We start from the raw sequence: 5000 nt of genomic DNA on the forward strand, positions 1-5000 counted from the left end.
CGTTCTCTTGGATCTTGGAAAAAGATTCCTATGGCAAAAACAAACAAAACAGTTCGCAGGCTTGACAGTTGTACAAGAGAAGTAAAAGACGAACAAAAAGCTCAGTTGGAGATACGTAATGGCTAGGGAGAGGGGAGCTGAGCTGGAGCGCGAAAGGAACCAACCAAAATCTTGGCGACAATCTGCAATTTGGACAGGAAACTACTGCTGGTTTATCAGTTTCTCTGGTTTCTCGATGGCAAAGAAGTATTCACTTAATACATGTAACTCTGAACACTCTAAGTCACGCATCTTTCCAGTTCGATTCTTTCTTTTCGAACGAGCGATCAAGAAAGAGAGAATATATAGACAGGTCTAGTTTTCTGTCAGTCTCTTATTGAGTCTCTTACTGAATTCGAGTTGAATTTGAGCTGAATTATATTTGGAAAATTTCCTGAACGCTAATATTAGGTTGCTTGAATCCGTTAAAACCGTGCATAGAAATGGCAACACTGGAATAAACCTTGTTGTTTTTGATTTCCAGTAGGTTTGGACACAAATCATCATATCGAGTTGAATCATATAAAGGAAAAAGAGCGTTGATTATTCATAGAAGGGACGGATCATTAAAAAAGTGAGGGGGGGGGGGGGGTAGGAAAAAACCCAAACAAATTCAAGTTTAAGGGAAAATGGCAGGAAAAAAGTTTGTGCAAAGAGAAACCCAAAGAAAATAAATTCATGTAGAAGAAGGGTCGCATTTTGGTATCAAACTAGTCTATTTATAACTCGGCCAAGATGTTTAGAATATTGACAAATTTTCCAGTGTTCTATCACCGGATCCCATTTATATGCCACTGTGTTTGTTTTGAGTCTCATACTTTTGTCAACTCTTCTATCTCAACTAATCGCAACTCATACATTTTGATTATTTCTCAAATTTAAATAGGTCAGTCTTCTTTTTGGACTGACATTTTGGAGTTGTCCTAATCAGCGGAGTCTGACATCACTACGATGGGCTAGGGTTATGGCACAGGAATTCCAGAGGGAAAGGACTGAAACAGTGCACTGAGAAGCCTTCCACTCCAAATGGCTTCCTCCTCTCCCACTGTGTGTACATTTTGGAAAAGCTGTTGCGTTAACCCCGTAGACTCCTCTACATAAGGTGGCTGAATAAAATCCTGTGTTTTCGTTAGTAGCCGTGAGCCGTGATTTCAACCACTTCGGTCCACTTCGTTCACTTCCTCCTCATCCTCTCCGTTCCCTCCACACCCTTCGTCACCTGGTTATGATTGGCTCATTTGACAAACCAAAGATCTTGAGTCATTCAGGGAGTTGTTAGGGAGTTGTTTTGAAATGAAAGTACTTCAACACAGCCACATCGAAAGGAATCGCTTCTTTTCTGTTATTGCAGTTCAAGGTAAGAAATTTTCAATGTACAGATGCTCAATTAACGTGAATTATATTCAGCCAGCTTTTACTTTAAGCTTGTTTGTGCCTGGTGCGTGTAGATGAGCAATATAAATAAGGTTAAGCTGAATTCTTGTAGTGAGATTAAGGTTTCAGTATACCTTCGGGTCGGCAATTTTCTTCAAATTTGGATTTTTGGGTCAAAATAGTGGTCGAAGAATAATCTCTAAAATCTGAAAAAAATTTTTGAAAAAGGCTAAATATTGGCGGAGAAATGGCGGTTTTACGTTTTCACCGGAAGTAAAAGTTTACCTCTTGATTGACAGCCCTATGGCGCGTATGCAATCAACCGAGACGATTTTCGCGGTAATTACTTAGATGGATGTCACGAATTTACTACTCAGTTGATCAGCATTGTTGTTCTGACTACCCAGCATTTTTGATATTAGGCGTGTCTCTATTAAGTTATAAGTAAACATAGACCACGTTTAAGCCATGGACCAGTTCGAAAAAGCGAAAACAGCGAAGAACGAATGAAAATACATCAATGAGTGAAGAAGCGAAAGTTCGCCACGCGGATGAAGCTATAGTTATCGTATGAGGCGAGCAAATATTCGTGGTAAGAGAAAAGAAAGGTTCTGTAAAAATTTCGGAACTTGACAGCAATAACAGGGATGCTGAGTCTGATATCGACGAATCGTCGGACTCATTGAGACCATTTGAAATATTATCCATGCACAGTTGCCCACACACAGTTGCTCTCTGCGCTTTCTTTTGTTTGTTTCCTTCGCTCAGCCACTCTAGCGTTCGTATCCTTTTTAGTCTACCCATTTTGCCAGACCAGCTTCAAGAAAAACCGAGCTACAGAAAAATTCTCTCTCTGCCTTCGGTTCCTTGAGCGCATTGCTAAACACAAGAGTTTTTGAGAGATTCGCGCGTAAATTTCACCAGGAGGTTAACGGTAGTAAACTTTCCCTGCACTGATGGGCTTAGTTATCTGAGAACCCAGTTGAAGGCGTTTGTGGGCGGAGTTTGTTTGCGAAGTATAAAATTTTTCTTAGTGCTGTTTTCTCGAATAAATTTTTTCACTTGAAGCAGACACTTTAAAGAGTTGTAACTCAAAGGGATTTTGTTCAATTGCTCTTAAATTTGGACAGTGGCTAGTTTAATATATGAACTACAAAAGCGTGTCTGGGAATTGTTAATTTCGAGATACTTTTTCTTCGATTTTTGTACGATCACTCCAAATTTTTTTAATCCTCTTTCGAAAATGTTCTGTAACTTTTTACTGCAATTGAATATGCCAAAACGCAGACACGTTTTTTAAGCGCTTTGGGCCCTGAAACCGAGGAAAAAATTAAATTGGCGAAAAACGAAATTCGCTTTGACTTGTGGCTTTCGAAAGGTGATTCGGGCGCTCGCATTTAGTGGTCGTGAAAAATTCGACAATTCATTTTCTTTCAAAATTCTTGGTATAGTTTGATAGCCAGCTCCATAAGCTTTAATTTGATATAGGGGTTTAGGTATCTACAGCTTAAACTGCACGCGCTACATCGCTTGCGCGCGAGACACCCCTGAAGGTATACGGTAACCTTAAGTTCGGCGTGAATTTCTTAAAACAGAAACTTTGAATTGAAGTTTGTCACCTTATTTATGGCTTAAAAGCAGTGAAACATCGAGCGGTACTTGTAAAGCACAAGTGAAAGTTAGATTAAGTTAAGGTAGCTTGTTAAAGTTGAAGCCGTCAAGATTTTGAACAGAGTTGGACGAACGCAGAGCGATCGCTCCATGGAACAGTCTGACGATAAGCTAAGGCGTTTGTATTGAAAATGTCATCTAAATGTAATCATTGTTTTTAATAACAGCTTCTGGCAGGCTGTGTTAACATTAATACTGACATTCTTGCTAATTTTATATTGTTTAGCCAAAACATGACAGCGGCTAAACTCAAATTGCTTATAGCTTAACTGTTATGTGATTTCTATCAGATTTCTCCCGCATGTAAAATCACTGGAAGCTTCATGAATTGATTGTAATTTTTGTTTTCATGTGTTTTCAGATACTTATCAGAGGTAAGAAAGCATTCAAACCATTGTAAGTATCACTGTATACAAATGGAGAAAATGTCGGCAGAGGAGCTGAGGAAGAAGATTTATACAAACAAGAGTGAAGAAAGGTGTTTACATCTGCGTGATATAGGGTTGTCAAAAGTTCCTGAAGCTGTATGTGACCTGACTGAATTGGAGGATCTTAGTTTGTTAGGTAATTTATATCTGAAAGAATTACCAACAAGTATTAACAAGCTGAAAAATCTGAAAACGCTGAGATTAGACTGGAACCAGTTGAGAGAACTTCCTCACAGTATTTGTGAGTTGAGTAACCTGACCTGGCTTAGTGTGAGTCACAACCAGTTGTCTGTTCTACCTTCAAACATTAAACATCTCAAGAATCTCCGGGTATTGGACTTGAGTGATAACCAGTTGACTACATTGCCTGATGAGATTGGTGAACTGAAGGAGCTGGTAGGGCTGTATGTGGATAACAACAAGCTGACAGTTTTATCATCACACATAAAACATCTCAGTAAACTCTGGTATCTGTCCTTGGCAGATAACCAGTTGACTACATTGCCTGATGAGATTGGTAAACTGAAGGAGCTGGAATGGCTGCGTGTGGCTGGTAATCCTCTAACATTGGAAGAAATAAGAAAGGTTGTGAAGCTACAGAATAAGATGAAGTTTTAAGCAGATGTTAAAGGTAAAGATATGAAATGCTCATTATTTGTATTTTATTTTATGTCTTGTGAATGAAATGAATATTGGAACAAGTAGTTTAACTTAGAAATTACAAAATTGCAAATGTGCTGGTGACCTTTTAGGGTATCTTTTAGAAGAAGTATATTTGATATATATATGAAGCTTATTTAGATTGTTATTTTGTGGAAAGTTTAACTTAAACTGCATGATATAGGCATCCTCGTTACTGTTCATGAGTAGTGAAACATTGTTAAAATAATTGTCAAGGAGTAGTATACATATTTCGAAGTTTTGTTTGACACTGACTCCATTTAAACGTTAAAACAAGGCTTATAGCTACTTATACAAAGATATTTCGCCCGTTTGTCCATTTAGGAGTGCAGTGAATGAAATAAATATTGGAACATGTACATGTAGTTTAACTTAGAAATTATTAGAAATGCGTTGCTGACCATTTATTGTATCTTTTGGCCTGAGAAGAATTATATCAAATAATAGCTAATTTAAGATTGTTATTGATGAAAGTTTAATTTTAACTGCATGATTTATGTGGGCATCCTCGTTTCTGTTCGTGAGTTTTAAAACATTCGTTAAAATTTTGACGTGAGGAGTATAAACATATATTGATGTTGAAATTGAATTTGGTAATTATACTACCCAAATACTTCTTTCTCCATGCTTGGTTATCAGTGTTTGATTCGATAGTTTTGAGTGAAATTAAAGGTCAACCCTAACCAAAAGAGCATCTTATATTAATAATTTCGCTATGAACTGTACAGAATGTAAAAAAAAAAATCAAATTGGCAGAGAATGGAAATACTGTTACTTATTTCATAGTTTCTTGTGTTTTTAAAATTC

The 5000-nt window shown here is 37.4% G+C and overlaps 1 pseudogene across 1 annotated transcript in view; it reads left to right on the forward strand.

The window, feature by feature from the left end:
* The first annotated feature begins 3394 nt into the window (after positions 1 to 3394).
* The window catches only part of LOC145484522 (uncharacterized), a 24642-nt pseudogene continuing 23036 nt past the window's right edge, over positions 3395 to 5000 (forward strand). The window contains exon 1 of the transcript XR_014049025.1: positions 3395 to 4143. The product of XR_014049025.1 is annotated as an uncharacterized LOC145484522 (transcript). The remainder of the gene's footprint in view (positions 4144 to 5000) is intronic.

The sequence above is a fragment of the Orbicella franksi genome, chromosome 4 (assembly GCF_964199315.1).
Source record: "Orbicella franksi chromosome 4, jaOrbFran1.1, whole genome shotgun sequence".
Lineage (NCBI taxonomy): Eukaryota > Metazoa > Cnidaria > Anthozoa > Scleractinia > Merulinidae > Orbicella > Orbicella franksi.